The 26,684-nt window shown below is 38.1% G+C and overlaps 1 protein-coding gene across 7 annotated transcripts in view; it reads left to right on the top strand.

Moving 5' to 3' along the window:
* Positions 1–26,684, top strand: part of DGKG (diacylglycerol kinase gamma) — a 150,873-nt gene that overhangs the window by 42,826 nt on the left and 81,363 nt on the right. For 2 of the 7 annotated variants that reach the window (XM_034439620.3, XM_087872133.1), the window contains exons 1-2: positions 4,798–4,864; positions 5,120–5,221. The exons of 4 other annotated variants lie outside the window; for them this stretch is intronic. The gene's annotated coding sequence lies outside the window, so the exon portion shown is untranslated. Of the gene's footprint in view, positions 1–4,711; positions 4,865–5,119; positions 5,222–26,684 lie in introns of those variants that run through there. One more of the 7 variants, XM_087872130.1, reaches the window with a different exon arrangement.

The following is a 26,684-nucleotide window of genomic DNA, read 5'->3' on the forward strand; positions in this document are numbered from 1 at the left end:
AGCTCTATTTAACAACAGAAAAACCACTTAAGGTTACAAACTTCCCAAAACTGGAACTGTCCAAATGTGATGCCCTTTTGCACAAGAATCCTGAGAATTGCAATCTTGTGCATCTGAAGGACACTAGCTCTGGAGAGTCTATATTATAGGATATGGCATACAGTTTTTGAATATTTCTATGACTTAAAAATTACAGCAAACTCAAAGTAGAAAAAAGATCATTTTCCTGATTTAGTACATTTTTATCTACTATAGGGAATGAGTTGCCCATCATATCCCCATTCAAATTAATTTCATAGACATCTGTTGCAGATCATTCTTGTTGTAAAACTTCATTGCTCTGTCAATTTTATCAAACATTTAACCTATTCTGTCCAAAATCATAACTGAAAGATATTCAAAAGTTTGCACTAAGGACTTCTGCTCCATATATATTGAATCAAATTTACATCATTGTTCTTCCTAGTCTGAAGGTCTTAATCTCTCAAATATGCAAAAAAAATATTTCAAATTAAAAAATTCCCCAAAGTGATTAAGATATAAGGCATGGTCAAGCTTAATGTCCGTAAAAGTGGCTTTATGAGTGCAAACTTGATGTAGTCGCAACTCTCAGCCACTCCACTCATAAACTAATTGTAAAAATGGCAGTTTCTGCAGTATATTCATGACCACCAGCTCTTCAAAGTCATGTGGATGATCTGAACTATTTCTCCCTTGTTCCGGAGAGATTATACTGGCTTGGATCCAACATCACAGTGGCGGTTCCCCTCACAAAAGCTGCCTTGCTAGCCAATGAAAGCCAGCAAGGCATTAGGTCGCCATGATGCTTATAGGAAATATTGCATCAATATTCTGACTTGATCCATGCTAGCCATAATTCTAATGAACAAATGTTGGGCACAAGGGGGACGAAGCAGTACTGTGGCCTATGCAAACGGCCAACCCAAAATGTTCTGTCATCTGGGGCAAAGGGCAAGATGCTGCTTATCCCCAATTCATATAGAGAGTCTGGCAATGTGTCCTCTACTACACTAGACATAGAAGATAAGTAGAGTACATAACTCTGTCTTCCAATAAAATGGAACAGCTGGGAGTCCAGCAGATTGCAGCTACAACCCCCAACATCTGTGGCAATTTAGCATTCAACTGTATATTAGGTTAACTAAATCATCAACTTCCCATTGGTTCAAGTCTCAGTGTGCTGTCTGTAGCTGTTTTGGAGTATATCTCCCATGTTCTCCAGTCAGCATGGTGCTCAGCTGTAATTTTTACTTCCCCGCTTTTGAAGTGTACATATGAGAAAAAGTACAGGCATATATTTCTAAAATGAATATAGTGCAATATGATTAAATATAAATAATGCAACATGCCTGAAATAGCATTGCCTTTCAACATTAATGTCTGCGCGTCATGGAAAAAAGAGGGGAGATTTTTTAAAATCTATTTTGGCATATTTTGTTTGCAGTGGTTGTTTTGTTCCTTAGGAAAATTCGACCTTTGCCATGGAGGAAAATGATCAGAGCCTTTCTTTGTTTTTCTAAAGAAACTTGACAGAAGGATAAGAGCAAAAGGGGAAACCTTTGACTAGAGGACTCTTACAACACCCTTGTGAGCTGTCCTACTATGTCAGAATCTTGTCCAGAGTCAAAACACAGTAATAGTTGAAAAGTTAGATATTGTATTGGAGGCATCTTAGATTAGGAAAGAAGAGATTCTTGTATTGGCATTTTCATTTTCTCTTAAATCCTATCTCTGAAGGGATTAGATAATGTCTGGTTTGTACATCACACTTGCAAAGTTAATTTTAATCTTAGTTTATTAAGTAATCCACAGTATCCAACTAAACTGGTTTACAGACCATAATTATTAGATTCACATCAGTGGTGGGTTGCCCCCGGTTCGGACCAGTTCGCAAGAACCGGTAGTAAAACCGGTGGGAGGCTCCGCCCACTGACCCGGACATCATCATATGTGATCTGCACATGCGCAGAAGCTTCTGCACATGTGCAGAAGAGTGTGCGCGCAGGTGCAATGCAAACCGGTAGTAAAGGTAAGTAGAATCCACCCGATTCACACACCATACAAAACAAAACCAGAGTCAAATTAGACAAAGTTCTCTTTAGAACTGCCTTCCTTCTCTCATTTTTACAGATTTGAGCAAGAATCTGCCCAGCACTGAGGGAGGGAGGTGTTCAGTACAAGAAAATATTTATTAGGTTGCTCTGTCACTCCATTTTTCTCTCCTGATGCTCTGCAATCAATCATATGCAGTATTCTTACAAAAGATATAACTCAAATAATGAGAATGCCTATGCTTCATATCTCCTTTTAGTCTCATAATGCCAAGCAACATTAGATTCTTTCCCGTATATATATATGGAGGATTTGTGGAACTCTAGTGAAAACTATCTGGAGAACCTCAAGTTGTCTACTTCTAGAACAAATATTGTAGGCACCACAGTAACATAAAGGACATATTTGCATAATTATGTAGCTTGCAATAAATGTGGAGATCTCATTTTTGCTATTGTCCCAAAGAGAATGTCACTAACATAGCCTTTGAGGAAAACATGCCTTTAACAGGAATGCCTATAAATCATGGTTAACTATAAAATAGTGATGGAGGATCTAATCTTATTTCCAAATGCTCTTTATATCCAGTTGATCAGGCAGGAGAGGGGAGCAAAGTTATCATAATCACCCACTGTGTCATTTCCCTTTAAATTGGGTGTAATTCTAGAAGATTCCCTGGAAATGGCTATTGTTGGGTCTAGTCATGCAACTTTTCACCTATTTTTATTGCAGCACATCATGCTCAACCAGCAAGATCTTCATAACAGTACATGTATGAGTAAGGTTAATTCACATTATCAGATGTTTTCTGTAGAGAATCCTTAAAACTAATAGTTTGGATTAACTGATCTGCTAATGATATGCCTGATTAATTAGAAAGACTTCATTTTTAACATAATAAAAAAGTACATGAAATTGCATGTTTCTATTTTAACTCTTTTGAGTCTCTCTGATAGACAGAGAAACTGCTTTCCCATAACTTTATTTTCTTACATGCAAATCTTTCCAATTTTAACTAAAATTTCTTTGGATAACAGCTCTAGAGGAAAATGTAGAGCACATGTGTAATCCATATGCCTCAAAATGATCTGATTTTCAATACAGTAAATACTTCACTGTTAAATAAGAGTATAAAAGGCTATAATTTCATACAACCATATGTCCTAATTCTAGCAGGAAGTGGCCTATTCCTAGAAGGTAAATGTCTCTTAGCAAAGGTCATACAACCATGTGACATGTTAAGAATCTGTGGACACATAGAAAGCAAGCCAAACATCAATTACTAATTCATATTTTCCCATTCTTCAAATCCAGACTAGAATTGAGAAGAGACAGATTACTTGATCAATAGCAGCATATTGAATCTCAAATTGGGCTTTTTAAAGTTTTTCATTGAGACCCATTTAAAAGGAACAGTTTGCTCTTCCTGGCCTAGGATCAGAGAATTCACTGGAAAAGCCAAATATTTCCCCCACTTATTCACTACCCAAAAAATGAAGATAATCATGGGCACTGCAATTATACTTTTCTTGACACCATAATGTCTTAGTTATGGGAAGCTGTTCATGTTAATACTTCTTTGCATCTAGGATTATTTTACCTATCACAAAGACATATGGTTTGCAAGCTCTTTCCAAGATGCCAAGTATTAAGCAAAAACAAATTAACCTCTCCCTCATCAGAATGTGTACAAATTATATGGATATTGGGAGCTCACTTGGAAATCAAAAGCTTCAAAACACTATAGCATCTTAGAGAAACGCAGGTGCTATTTTATTTTAAAACCAATTTTGACCCAGTTTGAAATGCATTACTTTTTGCAAAGAATCCTGGAAGGTAATGCTATTGGCATTTTTTTTTAAATCAAGAAAACATAGTTTCCATAGTTTCTCAGTAGAATATCAGAATATTTAGCAAAAATCTAAACCCATTTCATTTTTTAAAAATCCCAAATAGAAGTATTCCCTATATTTTGATGTGTTAAGATTGATGAAATCACACCTTAATTCATTAAAGAGGAACTTTGTCTGTGGGAGCTTAGTTTTGGACTGAATCCTTAATGACCATTTGATCTTGAAATATCAGCCTGAGGTTTCAGCCACTTCAGTTTTACAGGTCCAGACTGAAATCTAGTAACAATTGGACGTGAATTGTCTGGAAACTGGGAAGGCAATTCACTTTTGTTTGATGAATTTAAGGAAGTGCTGGAGGTAAGGATAACACCAGGCTTTGGTTTCTTTCAGCTGGAATAAATCCTTCCCTCAGTACAAGGGATTGGCGTGGGTGTCCAAATAGGACTCTTGCACAGGGTAAACAGACCCATGCTCTTTCTCAGCATTAACTCGAGACATTTCAGCATACGGTGGTCACAAAAATTCGAGGGGGGGGGGAGTTTAAAAAACAACAGCACCGATTTCCCCCCTCCCCCATCTATTACTCTCCAGCCATCTCCTCGTTTATCTTCCAAGAGAGAAGCAGCAGAGGCAGAAGCACGCAGGTACAGTTAGATTTCCGCCTATTTTTAGGCAGGAGGAAAATTCTGCAGCTGGGGGTTGCGAGAGCCACCTTAACACAGCGGTCAGACTGAGCTGTCAGGCCGAGTGGGAAAGCGCCCGGGCTGAGGAGACAGCCGCTGCCAGCGGAGACGAGCTAAGTCTTGAGGGAGGAAGGAGGCTCCATAAAGCACTGCCTGCCTCTTTGCCCTGCTGGCTTTGGCCGACCCCCCCCCCCAAAAAAAAGAAGCTCGCCGGCTACGCCGCCTGGATGACTGACTAGAGCTAAAACTCCTGAGGTCAGTCTTGGGTTTTCAAAGTCGTCCGTCCGTCCATCCGTCCGTCCCTCTCCTGGGCTGGTAGGTCCCCGTCCCCAATACAAGGAAGGAGGGGAGTGGGGGGGGGGAAGGAAGCCAGCGCCTGGTAACTTGACTGGTAGCGAAACCCTCCCCGCACAAACGCGAATTGCCAATGGAGCTGCACGTGTGTGTTTTGTGGCTGTGTGTTGTTGGGCTCGAAACTGGCTGTTTATTTCATTGGCGCTCACATTGCAGAGAAACGGAGCGGCTCCGGATGCTGGCTTCTTGTGGGGAGTTGGTCTGCGGTGGACCTGAAAGAAGGATGTAGCTGAAAGACTGCCGCAGGATCTTTGGGAGGTTCGTCTTTAATTTAACTGCAATTTAGTTTAATGGTCCTTGGGTTCTTTCCAGTGCAATGGGGGAAAGACACCTGATGCTGTTAAGAGAAATGCATGTTGCCCCGCGTCCGAGTCTTCCAGGACGGAAAGAAGCGCTGGAAAGATGTTCTGGAAGGGGAGGTGGGGAAGACGGGAAGAGAGAAACAAAAATAAACCCCTATCGGGTGTTCCAGTTCAGCGAGGCAGCAATCTACGCGGGGTTGGGGTTTGGTTTTGTTTTGAATGGGAAAACATTGTTCTTCACTGACCTGCTAGATCCCGAGGTTTCACCTGACCTGCTCGCTCCAGGGGTTAAAGTTTTGTTTTTTTTCCGCCGCTGGTTTTGCAATGTAAGAAGTACCGTATTCCAAGTCAGAAGAAAATCCTATCTGTCTTCGTTTATGAACGTCACACGTGGGGCTTTTGTTAGATGGAGTCTGTGGATTAGGTTGCAGAAAAGAATCCCTCTACCTAGGAATCGGAGAACATAAATCTAACTCTGCTTTGCTAGTGTTAGCAATATCCGCGGCACAAAAATGTGGAGCAGGTGAACCAAGGTGGAGTGAATTATGCAAGTTGGTGTGAGTTTAAAAGGAAATGTGAAACATCCCTTAAAGGGCAACTTACATAACGCACTGTTCTATCAAACTGAGCAGATCCAGGCTAAATTCAGCATGTAGGTACAATGTTGCTTTATTCTGCCCTCAGGACATGATTTAAGCTCAGTTTATTTTCAGGTCCTGCATGAGAAATGTGCCTTTCAATCCGAAGTGTGCCTGTGATTTCTTAATTCACATGAAGCTATACCATACAGTAGTCTGAATTATAATGTGGATTTTTTGGTTTAGGTTTAGTGGTGTGATTTATTCGGTTTATTTATGGTTATCAAAGCCATGTTTTATAACAATATATTATCTTAATTATTCTGGTATTTTCCTATGAATCAGCTTCATTAATCCCAGATTATTACAATTAGAGATTTAGATTTCAACATGAAGATAAAAGCACAGGTTCCTGGACAAGTATAGATAGATTTTGCTGAAAGAAATGAATTCATACCTATTACCTCAATAATTTAGCTGATTCAATCTATCTAGTCCAGCAGTGTCTAGTCTGACAGCAAGCAAAGGAGTTTTGTAGCCTTTGCACTTATCAAAACATCTAATAGACAGGTGAGCCATGGCATTCCTGAAGAGCTGAGAAGCAAACATAGGCCAATAATTTAAATTCAGGATTGCCCATGAACGGTTTTTCAATATTGTTTTCTTCAACATGCTGTATTAAATTTATGCTAACCATGGCAGAGATCAATTCAGTATAGCTTTCTGCTATATTTGCGTGTTATTTTGCGTCAAGAATTCATATAAAGTAATATGAACGTTTAACACTTTCTGTTTCAAAAATTAAGAGAAGCCAAATTTACCTTTTCTGTATAAAAGAGATGGCAAGCTACCATATTATACTCATCTACATCTACTCAGGAGTTAGTTCAATTGAATTCAGTGGGATTGGCAGCAAAGTGAGTAAATGTAAGATTCTAGTCCTAAAATCTTAATAAATAACACCAACTAAAATGAGAGCTTGGAAAACAGCATTATTATGCAAAACACTATATAATACCATGGAGTGACTTTATAAAGGAGGTTAGGTTCTAGTCCTGTTCCAGTTTATCTGCCAGCATGCTCAATTGAAGACAGTTGGAATTCCATGTAAACATTGTCATTGAACAGAGAAATGGTTTTTTTACTTGAAACAATCACTATGCAATGCTGTCTGTCCTAGTAATATTTCCAGTGGTGGGCTGCTGCCTGTTCGGACCAGTTCAGGCAAACCGGTAGTTCCAACGATCAGCTGGCCTCGCCCTATCCTGTCCTATATTTCCTTCTTTCTGGCTCAGCTGATTCATGCAGCACAACTGATTTCCGCACCTCCACTGTTCTACTTACCGGGGCTGTCTTAGAAGGTAAGCAGCTGAGCTTCAAATTGCTATATTTTGAACACTGCGCGCAAGTGCATTAGGCACGCATGCACGCAAAGCTCGCGCTCACAGAACCGGTTGTTAAACCAATTGCAGCCCACCACTGAATATTTCCATTCTCAAGTTTTTAAGAGATTTTATGGAACAAAACATGGGGAAGCCTGTTTTAATAATAATAATAATAATAATAATTTTATTTCTATACCGCCCTTCTCCCGAAGGACTCAGGGCGGTGTACAGCCAATTTAAAAGTTTTGTACTCTTTGCTTGTATGTGCCAATGATATGCATGAAAATAATACTGTCAGATATGCCTCCTTTCAACACTCAAGAAAGAAAAACTCCAACTCCATTTTCATAGAGAAAGGTACTTTTACTGAGTATGAACTGAATGCAACCAAAGAAAAGCAAGGTCTGAGGCAATAGGCGTGAAAATCACATATAGAAAGCATCCTTAAAACCCTCCCCCCAATCGTCCAGTCAGGATTATCCAATCCACATCCCCCCAAGGGGTCATGTGGGGTGCAGCTCTGTATTCCAGGACATTGACATGATTAAACTCCTGACCAAGTTCTAATAATCTTGGGGAACAGAAATATGCAAGTGCACAAGGAATCTCCATTTATAAGAAACTGAAGTAAATAATTCTGGATCATTTAGTAATCCATACAAAGGCTCTCCAATAGATTCAGTAGCAATTATCTGGGAAAGAGAAACTCCTTGTTCAGGTAATCCTTATGCAAAAATATATGCTGATATATGTATTGCTATCTCATTTTTAATACCAGTGAGATTTTATTGATAGGAATACATTATAACTTAATACTAAGAGGGAAAACATTATTGCCAAACATAGATTGTGTCTTAACATAGGCATGGAGATTTTACTCACTATCACATGCCTTGCCTTTACTTCTCCAGAAGTGTTGCCCTTCCACTTTCATTCGAATGGATAAGGATGAATGTATATTTTTAAAGTGTCTCTCAGATCTGATAATAGACTAGCAATTATTTGAAGGGGGTGTGTGTGTGAATGGGAATAGCAGTTGTATATGCCATGTGCCATAGTAAAAGTTGTCAAATAGATGTTTTTCTGCAAACATTGGTGTTATTAACATTTGCATTCATTAAAAAATTTAAAATAAAATCACCCTGGAATTCCTGTGAATATTTTGAGCAAGAATTTATTGGGCTATTTGCTTAAAGAGGGAAAAGCCCAGACTCAAAACGGAACGCTTCCCTTTCTTGACATAGAGTATTTTCTGAATCCAGACACGTGCAAGTCTATTGTAACTTTTGACACTGGCCTAGATTCTCCTCTGTATAGACAGAAGGATTGAAGATGAGGCTTACACCAAGGATCAGCATGTTTAGGCATCTATCAAAGGTTCTTTTTTTGTAAAAGGGGAAGAACTCTTACAGTATTCCTTCTTTTCAGCATTGCTCCTGCTTCCTTTAACATCCAGCACTTGTGGTAGTAATTAGGAAAACTATTGGTACCACAACTGGCTTATTCACAGGATATTTACTTGACCAGCAAGCAAGTCATAGAAATGTTAGGAAAGAGATACTGGTCAGCAACTTGAGGCCCTAAGCTGTTTGTGGCACTGAATCCCCTTTTTGCACTTCCCAGAATCACTTCTGATCCCAGCTGCTAAAGACTGGTGCCATAGTTTCCTGGCACCAGTCTTTTGTATGCAACAAAATTTCATTTTAACGTATGCCGATTAGTGTACATTCAAAATGACAATAAAGTTATTCTAAGGTCTAAGTCTAAGTCTAGCATTTTGAAATAGGAAACACTAGAAAACTATAATGCCAGCTTTTTTGGGATGGGAGAGGGCGAGTATAAAGAAAAATATCAAATTCTTCCATTTGTGTGCCTTTGGCTAGGCACTGAATATTACATGGAGTCCCAGTCATCAAAAGAGTGCCCAATCCAGATTTAAGAATCAGGAACAAATAGCATTCCTTGACATTTTGTATACTAGACCAAAGTGACATCAAATAGAGGTCAAAATTATCTTTCTTTTTTTTTTTTTTTTTTTTTTATTGCAAAAGTTTTACAATTACATTTTCACCCCTTTTTTTCACCCCCCCACCTCCCTCCCCAAACTTCCCGTCCTCCCTAACCCTCCCTAACCCTCCCCCCCCAGACTTCCCTATTATGTACTCATAACTAATAACACTGATATATATACCTGAACCCATCCCTCCCCCTACATAATTTTCCCTCTTTGTCTCTTTATATTAAAATATTTCTAATACATTGTTTTCAAATAAAAGCTATTTGATACTTTCTAATTTGGTATTTGTTCTGAACATATTCTATCCACCTTTTCCATTCCCATTCATAAGTCTCTTGTGAACAATCTTTTAAATATGCTGAAATCTTCGCCATCTCTGCAAAGCTAGCCATCTTCGAAGTCCATTCCTCGATAGTAGGCAAAGCTTCATTCTTCCAATATTTACCTATCAACAATCTTGCTGCTGTTATCATATACAATATTAATTTTGTTTCATCCCGTGTAAAACCCTTAACTATGCCCAATAAAAACAATTGTGGAGAAAATTGAATTTTTTTCTTCAAAACATTCTGCATGACCCACCATATTTTTATCCAAAAAGCCTTAACTTTCCTACAGGTCCACCAAACATGATAATACGTAGCATCCAAACATTCACATCTCCAACATTTTGGCTGAACATTAGGGTACATACATGACAACTTTTTAGGATCTAGATGCCATCTATAAAACATTTTATAAAAATTTTCCCTCAAATTCTGCGACTGTGTAAATTTAACGTTCTGAACCCAAATTTTTTCCCATGTTTCCAACATCACTGGTTCTTCAAAATTTTGTGCCCACTTAATCATACAATCTTTAACTAATTCCGTTTCTGAATCCCTTTCTAGCAAAACATTGTAAAGCCTTTTAATATGCATTGGACCTTTCTCTCTTATATGTCTAACCAATTCTTCCTCATGCAACATAATACCAGTTTTTTGGTCCTCTTTCCATCTCAATTGTAATTGATTATATTGTAACCAGGTTAAATTAATCCCTTCGTCCAACAGAGGTCAAAATTATCGATGAGCTGATCAAGAAAATTCAATTTTACTGCTGGTGTTAATAGAGCAGTATTTTCCTCTGGCAGGTTATATAGATTTTTAAAAATCTATAGGAAAATGTTCCAGTAATGTCCCCTAACATTGGCATTATTGTATGTCTTCTCCCAATTATATACTGTGACTATTAACATAAACATAAAACATGCAATTTGCCATGTTTTCATTCTTTATCAGACATTACCCTTCGTGGTAGTCCTTTTAAGTGTAAATTCAGCCATTCTAAATGCCCTTTTAAAGTAATTACAGTAGTCCTTGACTTACAAACAATCCTTTAGCAATGTTTGTACCGTAGTTCAAAGTTACAATGGCATTGAAAAAAGTGGCTTACAACCAGTCCTCTCACAACTGTTGCAGTATCCTCATAGTCATGTGATCAAATCCGGGCTCTTGGTTGCAGCATCTCAGGTTCACATAATCACCATTTGCAACTGTCCCAGCTGGCTTCTGACAAGCAAAGTCAATGTGGGAAGCCAGATTCACTTAATGACCACATGATTCACTTAAGAACTGCAGTGATTCTCTTAACCATGGCAAAAAAGGTCATAAAACCGGATGTGGCTCACTTAACTAGCTTTCTTAGCAACAGAAATTCTGGTCCCAATTACGATAAGTCAAGGACTATCTGTACATCTGCACATATGCAACTATCAATAGTAGTTTCTTATTTTAAAGATACTTTGACTTTTATTGTATTTCTGTGCATTTCTGTCTGGGAAAAAGCAAGACTATTTGTATGAAGATTAAGGGAGCACAATGCTCACATTCATTCAGGTTCTTTAATGGTGGAAAAAATAAAACAAAATGGAGGCTGCACACATGCACACAGACACAGACACACACACACATGACTTTTAGATGTGACCAGGTGAAACCCAGCTCCTCTCTTTGTCTAATCCCCCCAGAGCCAAATTGATCCTCCTGCAATCCCATCAAACCAAAGAAAAGAAACATCCTCACCAAATAGTACAGCCCAAAGGCAGCCCTATTTACAACATAGAAAAATCACAACCTTCCATTATCTATTTGTGGATGACTTCAACATTGTATCTCCTTAACAACAAACTTTGGGGCTCTGCTGTCCTCATGAAAGACCCTTTTGCTTAGCAATAGAACTCATTCTAGGTACAATGACAAGGATCTACCCAGTTCCCCAAACAGAGCTGCCAATCAGAGCCTCAGGTTTTCCTGGCTCCTAGTCCTAGTCCATTCTATAGAAATTGCTTTCCCATTGTTCAAGGTCTTCCTTGTTAAAACAGGCGGCCAATAATCATTGCAATAAATATTGTTGTTCTTAGTTGCAAAATTTTGTCCGACCCATTGCAACCACATGGACAATGTTCCTCCAGGCCTTCCTGTCCTCTACCATCTTCTGGAGTCCATGTAAGTTCATGCCTACTGCTTCAGTGACTCTATCCAGCCACCTCATTCTCTGTCGTCCCTTTCTTCTTTTGCCCTCAATCTTTCCCAGCATTAGGCTCTTCTCCAGTGAGTCCTTCCTTCTCATTAGGTGGTCAAAGTATTTGAGTTTCATCTTCAGGATCTGGCCTTCTAAAGAGCAGTCAGGTTTGATTTCCTCTAGGACTGACCGGTTTGATCACCTTGCAGTCCAAGGGATTCTCAGGAGTCTTCTCCAGCACCATAGTTCAAAGGCCTCAATCCTTTGGCGCTCAACCTTTCTTGTGGTCACAGCCATACATTGCAACTGGGAAAACCATAGCCTTAACTATACACACTTTTGTTGGCAGGGTGATGTCTCTGCTTTTTATTATGCTGTCTAGATTTGCCATAGCTTTCCTCCCCAGGAGCAAGCGTCTTTTAATTTTTTGGCTGCAGTCCCCATCTGCAGTGATCTTGGAGCCCAGGAAAATAAAATCTGTCACTACCTTCATTTCTTCCCCATCTATTTGCCAGAATTTGAGAGAGCCAGATACCATGATCTTAGTTTTCTTAATGTTGAGTTTCAAGCCAACTTTTGCACTCTCCTTCTTCACCCGCATCAAGAGGCTCTTAGTTCCTCTTCACTTTCTGCCATTAGAGTGGTATCATCTGCATATCTGAGGTTGTTGATATTTCTCCCGGCAATCTTAATTCCAATTTTTGATTCATCTAGCCCCCCTTTCTCAGTATGTGCTCTGCATATAAGTTAAATAGGCAGGGCAACAGTATACAGCCTTGCCGGACTCCTTTCCCAATTTTGAACCAATCAGTGGTTCCGTGTCCAGTTCTCACTGTTGCTTCTTGACCCGCATATAGGTTTCTCAAGAGACAAATAAGATGGTCTGGTACTCCCATCTCTTTAAGAACTTGCCACAATTTGTTTTGATCCACACAATCAAAGGCTTTAGCATAGTCTGGATATGGATATCCAGGCTCCTGGATAGCATACCAGGAGCCTGGATAGCTCAACAGACAGAGCTCTGTAATTTAACAACAGCTGTCTGCAATTAAAGTAAGATCGAATCTCGCCAGGCTCAAGGTTGACTCAGCCTTCCATCCTTTCTAAGGTAGGTAAATTGAGGACACAGTTTGTGGGGGCAATAAGCTGACTTTGTATAAATATACAAAAGTATGAAGGCTATTGCTTAACACATTGTAAGCCGCCCTGAGTCTCCGGAGAAGGGCGGCATATAAATCAAATTAAAAAAAAAAAGTCAATGAAGCAGAAGTAGATGTTTTTCTGGAACTCCCTAGCTTTCTCCATGATTCAGCGTATGTTGGCAATTTGATCTCTAGTTCCTCAGCCTCTTCAAAATCCCGCCTGTACTTCTGGTAGTTCTCGATCCACTTATGCTGGAACCTAGCTTGTAGGATTTTAAGCATAACCTTACTAGCATGTGAAATGAGTGCAATGGTGCGATAGTTTGAACATTCTTTGGCATTGCCTTTCTTTGGAATTGGAATGTAAACTGATCTTTTCTAATCCTGTGGCCACTGTTGAGTTTTCCAAATTTGCTGGCAAATTGAGAGTAGCACTTTTACTGCACTGTCTTTTTAGATTTTGAATAGCTCAGCTGAAATACTATCTCCTCCACTAGCCTTTTTGTTGCTCAGACTTCCTAAGGCCCATTTAACTTCACATTCTAGGATGTCTGGCTCGAGGTCAGTAACCACCCCATTGTGGTTATCAGGGATGTTAAGCTCGTTCTTGTATAGTTCTTCTATGTAATTTTGCCACCTCTTCTTAATCTCTTCTGCCTCTGTTAGGTCCCTGCCATTTTGGTCCTTTATCATGCCCATCTTTGCACGAAATGTTTCCTTCATATCTCCAATTTTCTTGAAGAGATCTCTGGTCCTCCCTATTCTATTGTTTTCTTCTATTTCTTTGAGCTGTTCATTAAAGAATGCATTCTTATCTCTTCTAGCTATTCTCTAGAATTCTGCATTCAACTGGGTGTATCTTTCTCTTTCTCCCTTGCCTTTCACTTCCCTTCTTTCCTCAGCTATTTGCAAAGCTTCCTCAGACAGCCATTTTGATTTCTTGCATTTCATTTTCTTTGGGATGGTTTTAGTTGCTACCTCTTATACAATGTTGCGAACCTCCGTCCATAGTTCTTCAGGCACTCTGACTATCAGATTTAATTCCTTAAATCTATTTGTCACCTCTACTGTATATTCATCAGGGATATGATTTAGTTCATACCTGAGTGGCCTAGTGCTTTTCCTTACTTTCTTCAATTTAAGTCTAAATTTTGCAATGAGAAGCTCATGATCTGAGCCACAGTCAGCTCCTGGTCTTGTTTTTACTGACTCTATAGAGCTTCTCCATCTTTGGCTGCAGAGCACATAGTCAATCTGATTTCTGTGTTGACCATCTGGTGATGTCCATGTGTAGTCATCTCTTGGGTTGTTGGAAAAGAGTGTTTGCTATGACCATCATATTCTCTTGACAGAATTCTATCAGCCTGTGCCCTGCTTCATTTTGTACTCCAAGGCCAAATTTTGCCTGTTATTCCAGTTATCTTTTGGCTTCCTACTTTAGCATTCCAATCCCCCATAATGATAAGGACATCATTTTTGGGTTTTAATTCTATAAGGTGCTGTAGGGCTTCATAGAACCCATCAATTTCATCCTCTTCAGCACTAGTGGTTGGGGTATAGACTTGGTATAGACTTGGACTACTGTAATGTTGAATGGTTTGCCTTGGATTCGAACTGAGATCATTCTTTCATTTTGGGGATTGTATCTCAGTATTGCTTTTCCTACTCTTTTATTGATTATGAAGGCTACTCCATTTCTTCTAAGGGATTCTTGCCCGCAGTAGTATACCCATTCCTGTCCATTTTAATTTGCTGATTCCTAAGATGTCGATGTTCAGTCTTGTCATCTCTTGTTTGACCATGTCCAGCTTGCCTTGATTCATGGATCTTACATTCCAGGTTCCTATAGAGAAAAAAATCTTTACAGCATCGAACTTTCCTTTCGCCACCAGATGCATCCACAGCTGAGCATCCTTGCAGCTTTGGCCCAGTCACTTCACTCTTTCTGGTGCTATTAGTACTAGCCCTCTGGTCTTCCCCAGTAGCATATTGGACACCTTCCGACTTGAGGGGCTCATCTTCCAGCATCATATCTTTTTTCCTTTTGGTACTGTCCACGGGGTTTTCATGGCAAAGATACTGGAGTGGGTTGCCATTTCCTTCTACAGTGGATCACATTTTGTCAGCAATAAACATAGTTCTCCTCAATGTTGTGCTCATTCCAGAGCAGGCTAAACATTCTTTTAAAGTCATTATATCTGCACATATGCAACCCTCAAAAGCAGTTTTATTTTAAAAGCATTTCTGTCCAGGAAAAAGCAAGAATATCTCTTTGATACCAACTTTGATGTAAAGTTTACTATGGGTAAAGTTCACTCAGGACAAGATCCATGAATAATTCTTTTACATCTTTAGTCAAAATCAGGCATAAGTAATCCATTGTTTCATCTGGAAGAGCTGACTTAGCAGAGGAGATTCATACCTAGTGAAAGCCAAGAGTAGAAAGCCAAGACGATGAGGACATAACTGGTCCAGCTGAATGTGAAGGAAAAGACTAATTCAGGTGAAACATATCTGAACAGATGGCAAAAATTCATACCAAATGAATACCGAAGTATGCATTTCGCCTTGGCCCTGAGGTTGCACCTTTCCTCTAAACCATCAAGCTTTCTTTCTGTTAAGATCTGAACAATCAAAGTTCTATTTTGTTGGAGAACATCTGTAAAAGAAAATATTGGTCTTTATGAAAGTTCATCATGAACTGTGCAATCTAAACAAGTAGCCCTTTGGTTTCCACATTGCTTTTTTGAACAGTGTGTAACAGTGATACAATGCTCAACTATTTAGCTATGCAGGTTTAAGTCACTAAACTTTTAACACAATCTGAATACTGGCAGGGATGGGGTGACCGAAGAAACTTGGTTTCCATGGAAACTAAAAAGTTAGCACATCTCTACTATTCCTCTGATTCACAAACAGATTAGAGGGTGACTTCAAGAGAGAAATCACAAGAAACTAGGACAGGAGATATTGCAGACGGATCAGACAGAAATGCTGAGTTTGAAACTGAATTGCCAAAGGACTATGAGGAGGAAATAAATTGCTTTACTTTGTGGATTTGTTTTAAGTAGAAAAAGAATTCAGACAGATACCTTGATTTTGTTATTGTAGCCTATTTATTATATATAGCTAATGATAAAATGTTCTGAAAATTATTGTTTTTTAGGACTATCTTTATAACTGCTTAACTGCTGACTTTTAAAATGTTTACTAGACAAATTGTGACTTTTTCACCTTTGTTAACTTTCTAATTGGATTCCCACTGAGTCTAGAATGCTGAGGTGGACAAGGAAGCTTGCAAAAGCCAACAGAATTACAAAGAAAAAAAGGAATATTTTAGTGGAGGCCAGCAAGAAAAATTGCATAGACATCATGAGAGTTCTGAGGAAGTTACATACATGTTCTCCTATCATTGGATTACTATACCCCTATTACAACTCTGGATAAGAAAACCAAAGAAAGAATAGCAAGAATAGTACTTGCTTGCAATGCATTCAGTGATTGACTTTTATTTATTAAATTTATATGCCGCAAAATGACTCTGGGTGGCTTACAATTACATAATATAGTATATATGCTCATTCATGCTTCTGAGGTTTGCTGTATTTTCATACCCAAAATGCATGGACTTACCTGGATCAAGGAGAGGTTAGCATGTCATAGAAGACAAACGCACAACTGGTTTAGGAGTTAGTTTTAGCCCTGGCTTTGGAGGGATTTTCCACTGTGAGCACAGAGTTTAAGCAGACCCGCAAAAGCATGGCCAATCTAGAAATTCTATCTCTGTGTTTCTTTTATTTTTCAGCTCCCAATATGGCCACAAAAGGGGAGATGAGTGAAACATAAAGTCTCCTTCAACTTAGTATGTGGTGATGCTGATCCTGATTGGGTCACTACAACTTTTTTCAAACATAAAAAACCAGCCAAAAGTAACAATTTCATAGTCATCCTTACAACAGTTGGGATGACATCCAAGGTTGCTTTCCCATTTGACCACAGCCCCTGTAGCCATGGGATGGGGATTTTTTTTTTTTAGAGTAGCAGTAACAGATCAGTTGGGTCATCCACATCTAATCAAGGAGCCATAAACTCACAATACATAGAGCAGAGGTGTTCAACCTTGGCAACTTTAGGACTTGTGAACTTCAACTTCCAGAATTCCCTACCAAGTTTTAAAGTTGCCAAAGTTGGACACCCATGCTGTAGACTAAAATGTGTTTAGTTCATTTGTGGCTCAATGTATTGTGAAAACACAGCTGCAGAATTAAATAATCCTGTGCATAGGGATTTGAATACCGAAACAGAACAAATTTTGCAGGCTTCTATATAAAAATTCATTGCTTTTTACCCTGAGCTATCTTCATTTCTGCAGCATCATATTGAATATTGTAAGAAGAATATAATATTACTTGACTTGTAATCTTTGATGACTTACTACAGATACATCCTGAGAACTACTAGATTCAGATTTATCTTCTGCCCACTGATCATAAACAAAGTTTTATGAAATCCTTACTAATCTCATGTTCTGCAGCCAGGGGCACTACAAAGTGTTATTTGGAATGAACTGGAATAGTCAAAAATAATATTTCATTGCTAACATCTCACCCCCTTTCTCTTGATTATGAAAATCCCTGCCATGTTGTCATCCTGCAAAATCATGACTGGGTTGAGAAACTGAAACCAGAATTAAAACATTTCCAAAATAGCCTAATCTCAGGGGCTTTCCTTCTGTTTGCTCATTTTATGAAAAGCTGCCTTCTGTTGTTACATTATAAGTGTCTATAAAGAATTCTGGCAACAAACATGGAGCTTATCAAAGGAAAATACTTTCCAGGAGTCTGAACTTCTGCTTTCTCTATGAAAAAAATCACCTTGTAGCTTGGGCAATAAATTGTCTGGAACACACAAGCAAATTATAGGCTACATTAGAATATGATGGCAAACCCTTACATCTATTAATCACAGTTAAAATAAAATAGAAAAGAGTGAATTTTTGCCAAGGCTGGGTTTAATGGGAGGTGAGGAAATATCATAGATAATATTACAGAAAGTCTTTCAAATTAATTGTTATTTTATTAATATGTTATTAATGTTTTGCTGTAGCATTATGTAAACGAATGTTAACATACAAGCAAACTCTATTTCTACCATTCATTTCTACTAGATTGTGAACCACAATCTAGAATAGCTAAACCAAAAATAAACAAATAACACGGAGTTATTAATATGTTGTGTAAATTGGGCCATCATGTTAAACCATAATGTGAATTGTTTATTCACTTTAGTATGTTATGGAATCCAGTCATTGTGATTAATTAAAGTTTATGATTTAGTATGTAGGCTGGATTAAAAAATCACAAATCACAGCATTGTTTTATCTAGAATTTGTTCAACAAAACTACAATGACTAGGTTTATATAGTACCCTGGCTGGGATCAGATGACATGTTGAGTCCAAAAGTCCACTTAACCAACATGTATACACCACCATCTGACCTTCATAATATTTTGGGTTTACTAGTGTCTTGAACTTACCATGCAATTTCAGCCAGCAGATCCTATTATCTGGGGCTATAGGAACTGAAATTAGTAATCATGATTAGCTTTAGGTTATATATCCCAGTTTCGATAAACCTAAATAGTTGTCCTTCAACCAGTGGTGGGTTGCTCTCGGTTCAGTCCGGTTCTATAGAACCAGTAGTAAAACCGGCGGGAGGCTCTGTCCACCTGCCACAATGTCATCATGGGTGATCTGTGCATGCACAGAAGACCGCGCATGCGATCCCGCTGCGGTAGTAAAGGTAAGTGGAACCCACCTCTGCCTTCAACCATGCTATGCCTTATATAAGTCTTTGATTCAGGTTGATGAGCCACATTCAGCAGAGATAAGATGTGCATCCTTCTTAATACTTGGTGATTTGTAAATTGTGGTTAGTGTTTTTCCTACCCCGATTATTCAGTAAACCATGGTTAATTGTGTGAACACAGCCAGTATGAAGTGTAGCCATATTACTAAACAAACATAACCGGCAAATCAATATATACAATACATCAAGAATATATTGCATTTCTGCCATCTGTGTATGGGGTTTAAGTGTGGGAAACTGTTACATACTAAGGCAATAGAGCTTTTTTGAGATGTTCCTTTAAGACAAGGTCTCGGGGATACAAATTTCAGTTACAGTACTTCAGAGTACATTACAGCAAGTGCTTTAAAACACTGTGTGAAATATAAAATGGTGCTTTCTTGATTATTCACTCCGCTGCTAAGTAAGCTAATAAAGGACCTGCTGACAGAAAAGTTTCACCAGCTGATAATTTAGCCAGGGGATATCTTAATCCAAAAGCAATTTATTTTAAGTCTAGAATATGTAAAGTAGAATTGGTCTGTGTTTCATACTTAGATCCTCCAAAACAAATCACCTATATTGTATATGTTTTCCATGCTGGTCTCTGGTAGGGCATTTACTTGGTGGAATAAATCATAAGTAAATGGTGTTAACTCCAGATCTTGAAAAGATGTTTTTTCCAAGAGACAACTGGACTTTCTTGTTTGTTTGTTTTTAAATGTTTAATTTCTCATCCAAGAAACTTCTTTAGTTCTAATTTACTGGAATGGAAGGATTTACATTCTTTGTAGTCATATGTCATCAACACTCAAGAGTTGTTGAAGCACTTGGGATTGATCTATATCAGAGGTGTGAAACTGGTGGCCCATGGGCCGGATGCGTCACGCGCAGGCCACGCCCACCCCAGCTCTGCAAAGGGAAAAAAAGTTGCAAAATGTCATGTGATGGCAACATAATGCTATAAAAGTTTGACACCCGTGATCTATATCCTCAGAGTCACCTGAATCAAAGTGCAAGGTGTGTTACCTTCTTGGGGCTGCTGAAAGGATTGTGTTGTAAACAGGAGATAGGTGGTATCATATCTCTCCCCTTCAATTGAGGGAGGGCTGCTCAATTATAACATGGATGGCCTCTTTGACTCCTCTTTCAAACTAGTGGTCCTCTCTGTCCAGAATGTGAATTTGGTCTTTTCAAAAGAGTGACCTTTGTCTTTCAGATGCAGCTGGACTGCTGAATCCTCTCCTGATGAGTTTGTTCTTCTGTGTTGTGCCATACATTTATTCTTATTTTGTCTGCACATGTCTCACTGCAATGAATATACTACATTGCTCAGTTTGTGCCTGGTTGTTTTGTCCTTGGGTTTAAAGTGTGCCCCTATGTTTTATTAGCTGAAAATCCTGCTGAGCTTTTCAAATATTCCTGCAATGTATGGGATGACAATGTTGCTCTGTTTATTGTTCTCTTCTCTGTCTGTTATGAAGGAGCTCCTACTGGATCTGTCTGTGGATTTAATGTTAGGTAGTTAGGATAGCTACATGTTCTGAGGGCTTCCTTGATGTGTTTTAGTTCTCTGATGCTTTGCTGATAGCAAACTTTCAGCCTGGTAGTGTAGGGTTCTGATTATTCCCAGTTTATGTTCCAGTGGTCAATTAAAATCAAAATGTAAATACTGATCTATGTGTGTAGGTTTTCTGTGTTCTTGAGTATGTGAACTTGGGACACAGATGTTTTTGTAATGTTGTTGTTGTTGCCCTCAGCTGCCATTCTCTGAATATTTATTATTGTTGTGAGGTTTTTTGCTGTTGTTATGTTGGTGGCTTGCTATGTAATTGGTTTTTAAGTTTTAAATGTTGTTAGTCATCCAGAGTCACTGAAATGGGAAGCTATATAAATTGAGTAAATAATGGAAAATTTGGAGGAAAGATTAGAACACATAGTTTTCCTAGAAAGCTTACTACTGGTACAAAGAAAAGGAAGCATTTTTTCCACCTTTATATTTAGTTTTTGCAAGTATGGTGAAAGCATAACAGTTATGAAAGCATAAAAATGGGAAATTGGCATCAGTACCTTAACTTTAAAAGCATCTTGGCTAGAGCACTATCAGAATATTAACTAAAACTGGATTTTATCTGTTGATCTGCTTTTATTTTTAATCCATCAGAATCGTGTATATACCACTTTCTCTCAAATTGTCAGAGCAAAAAGGTAGGAGTGTTACAGTCTGTCCTGCCCCCCACCTATGGGTTTTGCATGACATCTATTTCACCTCACCCATTTTGGGTGTATCTAGTCATAGTTCTTAGTCAGTATTTAATTTAGGAATTAAATATTCATCTTAGAATGAAGAGAAATGACCATTTGAAGTGCTTGTTAAAATCCAGATTCCTCCACCAATCATTTTAAATTCCTTTCACAGAGCTCACTAGTAAAAGCTTTCTCATTCTTGTTTTTAACTTAGCTCTTCTGAGAGAAGCTGGGTTTTCCCAACTGCTCATTATCTGCTGGGTCTGTCATCTATCACCTCTACCTTACTTGCTTCATACAGACTCATTAAACCTTCTGAGTAGGATTTCTTGTGTTCAATTCAGCATCTAAAATGCCGTGGGTACTTAATTATATCTTGAAGAGTAGTTGTAGTGTCATTAATGTCCTTTCTGAGAGTTGCAGTTAGAAGGAAACTCTGGCCTAGGCAGCAAAATGCCAGGTTAATAATACCATTTTATATAGTACCTGTGGAGTGTCCAAAGCATCACCTCAGATTCATTATATTTAATAATGCCTTTCAAGAGGGATTGTAAGAAAGGTCAGTTTTATTATCCTTTTCTAACACATATGAGGAGTCTAGCTGAGGTTGATCTGATTAAGATTTAATCAGCTATTAAGTGCAAGCTAAAGCAAAATATGAACCCCAGCTCTTTATAGCTTCTTTTTAAAAATTTATTCATATCCCATCTTTAATATTTTTACATATAACTCAGGGCAGTGAACATATCCAACACACGTTCCTCCTCCTATTATCCCTACAACAACAACTCTATGAGGTAAGATGGGCTGAGAGAGAATAACTGGCCCAAAGTCACCCAGCTGGCTTTCATGGTTAAGACAGAGCTTGAACTCAAGGTCTCAAGGTCTCCTGCTTTCTGGTTTGGTACCTTAGCCACTAATCCAAACTGGCTCTTATCCAAGTGCTTTGGCTGCAATTGTCAGTATCAACCTGCTAGAAGTGCCCATAATTTAAAACTGATTCATGCTGTCATATTCCAGGTTTTGTCTTAAACTAGATGGTTTCTAATTTTATTTTACTCAAGATATTTGCTAAGGTATGAATCCATCTGATGGCATTTTTATTAACAGGCACCTTTGAGAAAACAAATCTCAAATAATTATTATTCTATGGATCCTCCTCTAGGTGCACAAGAAATCCTAGAGACAATGCACTATTCTGCAACTAAAATGTCCACAGATGCCTGGTGTGCAGGTGATCATACCAGTACTATATAACAATAGCAAATATTAGAATCAATGAGAAAAACAATTCATTGTGGTATCAAACAATCTGTACAGGTCCAGAATTCAACTTTGTAGGACCATGGACAGAGCACAAGGTCCTAGAAACTTGCTTCAATGGTCTTGAGGATGCCTTCTAACAGCCTTCTGCAATTTGGTGACCTTCAGATATATTGGGGAACAATTCAAACTATTCATCCCACTAAGACAATGTCAAGCTAGTGTCCAGGTCCTTGCTACTCTTTTCCAATGTCCAACCTAATGGACAAAGTACTGAAAATCTTTATATGTACAATCTTCAGGCCTGAAATGTAACACCTTTGTATTGTTTTCTTTGTTTTCCACCAAACATGTCCTCTAAACCAATGAGCAGACACTGAGAACAAGTCTGACATGATGAGGCTTTTTCCTCAAATAGGATATGCTCAAGGATCTGGTCAGGAATGTTGAAGCCCTGGCCATCAGTCACAGCTTTGAAAGCAGGAACTGATTCTTTGTCTAATGAGTGTGGATGAGAGGATGCAACTAACTCAATTATATCCACACTTTTGCTATAATTCAGGACTTGGTTATAAAACAAAATCTGTACAAATGATTATCTCCATATATGTACTAAACATGTAGAGAATGGTGTTAGGATCATTATAGTAGATTATATTCAGTATTATACATCCCACTATGCCTGTCAAATTCCATACAATATCTTAAAAGGGAGTCTATGCATTGCTGTTTTTAGGTTCTTATAAAACTGGGAATTGTTCAGAGGTGCTGGTGGGTACATTCAGATTAGAATGTTATTTTAAAAATTGTGAATGAAAATGTCTCTAAAAAGGTCTTTAGATTTTTCTGAAAGAACCTCATTCTACCAATTCAAAAATTAACATATTTTCTTAAGTCTATAATATTGAATCAAATTTGCTGAAAGAAGAGTCACACTTACTGAAAGAGTAAAATCTCATATCTTTTTTCCAGAAAATTGTCCACAATAGTCCTGAACTCTTGAGATACCTGCTTATAATATCCATTTTCAAAAACAATTTGTATAGATGAAATTTTAGATTGTGATAAGAGTATTTGAATTAGGCTAAAGTGGTGGCAGGAGGCAGTTAAAGAAACATTTGAACCTCTCTTGCAATTGCTGTTAGCTTTAGAAAAAATATAAGTACTCTTTTTCCATATTACAGTCCTGGGATTTAGGTTGGGGTTTGGAGCAGTACACTGGCACTTTGGGAATCCACCAGTTCTTTACATACTATTTTGCAATTTAAAACCATCACCGATAATTTATTGTCTGTTCTTTGTGGCAATGCATTTTCTAGTATGTATTGCTGCATAACAGAATTATTCATCCTCCTCTGCCTTTAGAAGCTTTATCCAAGTAGGCAATAAAAACATCTTTACTCTAGTCTAGTGCATAATGCAAAAAATGCAAAGGTATAATCACAGGGAGCATAATTCCTTTTACTCAGAAATCCAGAGATCCAGTTGCTGAAGAATAATGGTAGGAGGGCAGCTATTAGAAATAAGAGTTCATAACTGAGTAGGACAAAGATCATTAGTTTTTAATGTAGTTCTGCTAATGCTGCCTTCTAATTAAATCTTGCAGCTCATCATAATAATGACTAGCCATCTAAAATTAATTTGTCTCTTACAGAATAGTGGTTTATCCTGGTCTCCTAAATATCAGAGAGCGAGAAGGTAATTGAATGGAGAAGAGGACAGATTCACTAAGAGCTTTTAAACAATTTTGTTTAAGTTGGAAAAACAGTAAATGTTCTCAGTCCATGCAGCATTTATGCCCGGTTACTGTCATGTGTTAGTCAGTACAAATCAAAAAGCCAGACTAATGCACATTTGCAATGCTTTATTGGCATGTCTTAACAGTCAGGAATCAGGTTAATAATTAGAGAAGCACTTAAGACATAGAAGGTTCAAAAGTATTAGAAAGATTGAGTCATAATCTGCTAGTAAGCAAAAAGGATAGACAGAAAAGTTGTGTGTAACTGTGTAGAGCAGGGCTGTCAAACTCTTGGCCCGCGGGCCAGATGTGTCATGTACTGCCCACGCCCAGTTTAGCAAAGGGGGGCGGGAAAGTCTGATACATCATCTGACACCTTCATGATGACACAGGTTTGACACCTCTGGTGTAGAGTTTGAAGACCAGAAATTCTAGAAGCCAGTCTGAATATCAAACCTAGGTTGTGAATGGAAAACAAAGAGTCTGCAGTTGGAGACAAAGAGCCTGGAGGCTGCTTTTATATAGACCCAGCTGCTGTTGTGGTTTGATCAAGGATTTTGCAGCCCTCTCCTGCCTAGGGAATATGCTAATTGCCTCTATTCACCCCTTTGTAATTGCTAGTGAATTCCAATTTAGGTGCCCTGCCAGCATGGTGCCTCATTATCTGAACTGGGTTTCACCTGCTCAGGTTTATTGTCTCTTGGAGCTTCCTGATTGCCTGCTAGCTCTGCAGGCTGATAGTCTGGTTTGCTGTTTAACTTCATGTTCTGCAGATGAGACATAACCCTTACAATTCAAGTTAATGGAAATTCCTTCTCTGCATGAAGCTTCTTTTACCTTGCTTGGATCTATGCAAATTGCTTTTTAATAAAAATGAATACACCTGACATTAAATGGAGGGATACTCACACATGCCTTCAACTCCATAGTTTATTTTGTAATAATGTATTGCATTTGTTGAGTAGAGAGTGGATCGGATCAGTTGAAATGACTTTAATTTCAAAATTGTCAGAAGGCCCAAAGACCCTACATCACCCCGAGGGTTTTATATGAATGACTTCCTCTTCTATACTTCCAAATAGAATTTAATGACTTTGCTGATACTATCTTCGATCAAGAGAATCTAAATGTTGTGTGTGCATGATCCACTCAATTAAATGTAATTTTCAACCTAAATTGTTTACCAGAAAAAGATTTAACTATTTCTTCTTGACTCTAAAATGAAGCAAAATTAACAGAACTTCTATGAACATCATCTCTGTGTGTCCTCTTTAATTTTTGTTTTCCTGTATAGGTACCCAGGGTGTAAAGGGGCTGGCATTAGGTAGGGTCCCACCCAATTCTGTCATAGTGATATTGTTGTCAACATCATTATGAAGGGTTTTTAGTTCTTTACTCAGGTGAAAATGAAATGTAGATGAATAACTAAAGGAAGTGGCAGCCTCACAACCTTTTTTGGAGCAGCTCAAGGGACATTAAAAATTTCTGCTTCTTGGTTGACTGGGTCATTGGAGATTGCTGCTAACTGAGGGTGTGATTTAATTACCTGCAGGAACAGCTGTCTCAGCTGTCTCTATGAGTCAAATGGTGAGCATTAGCATTATTAAATACAAAGCAGGCAGGGAGAAGGTAATTCTGTTTGCTGTAATTGTCCACTTTAGCTAGAGTAGTCCAAGAACAAAAAACAAATAAAAACAAAACACACCACTAAACCATCTTACATAGAGTTCACATTATCCTCTTTCAATTTACTGCATTATCTATATTTAAGAAGTTCTCAAAAATCTTCTGAGTAACTTTTTTCTCTGGAAAAATCATGTCCTGCTTGCCTCCAAATATCACACTAGCCATGTTTTTATATTGATTGATCTGCTCATGCAACAGGCATAACTGAGTCAAGCTATATTCAGCTATATTTGGCAAAGGCAGAGTGTTTAATTAATAATATGCCTTTACTTTTACTGTTTAGAGGGAGGGAGAAAGACAGAATAGACTTTTCTCAGTTCAGTATCCTCCAGAGATTGGATTATAATTCCCATAATTCAAGTAAGTAGAGCCATGGTCAGTCTTCTGGGACACTATGAAACTCATTTAATAGTATATCTGGACAGTTTCAATTTGGAGAAGTCCATATAAATGAGTAATAATTTTCTGTATTTAATAAAAAATAAAGCAACTATTCCTTGTTGCTCAGGAGTAGTTTTGCTGTGGGAGTAATTTGCTCCAGTTCTGGACAGAAGTAATATTTGGTTTCTAAACAGGAGGAAAGAAAAAATGCTGGAAAATTATTTTTGGAATAACAAAATTGTGGTTTCCCCCCCTTTTTCTATGTATAACTTCCAACACCCCTAAAGTGAGCATTGGATGATGTAGATATGGGGGACATCATGTAAAGAAAATTAGCAATAACTGTGCTTAGTCATAACAAACATTCATTTGGAAATACTACTGTATGCTATATACTACAATCATATTTTCTCTGATTCTCTGATTTACTGAAGTTATGTAAAAATTAGACTGAGACAGAAAATTCTAGGAAGGTACAGAAAGGTTTAAGTCAAGAGAGAATTGTGATTTAAATATTTAACAACATATTCATGTACATAGCAGTCCTTTCTACAAGGTGCTACATGACTTGTAAGACATAATGCCAAATAGTATTCCTCAGATTAATGAACATTCATGTTTTGCAGAAATGG

The sequence above is a fragment of the Pantherophis guttatus genome, chromosome 6, assembly GCF_059756535.1.
Source record: "Pantherophis guttatus breed Tessera chromosome 6, ASM5975653v1, whole genome shotgun sequence".
NCBI lineage: Eukaryota > Metazoa > Chordata > Lepidosauria > Squamata > Colubridae > Pantherophis > Pantherophis guttatus.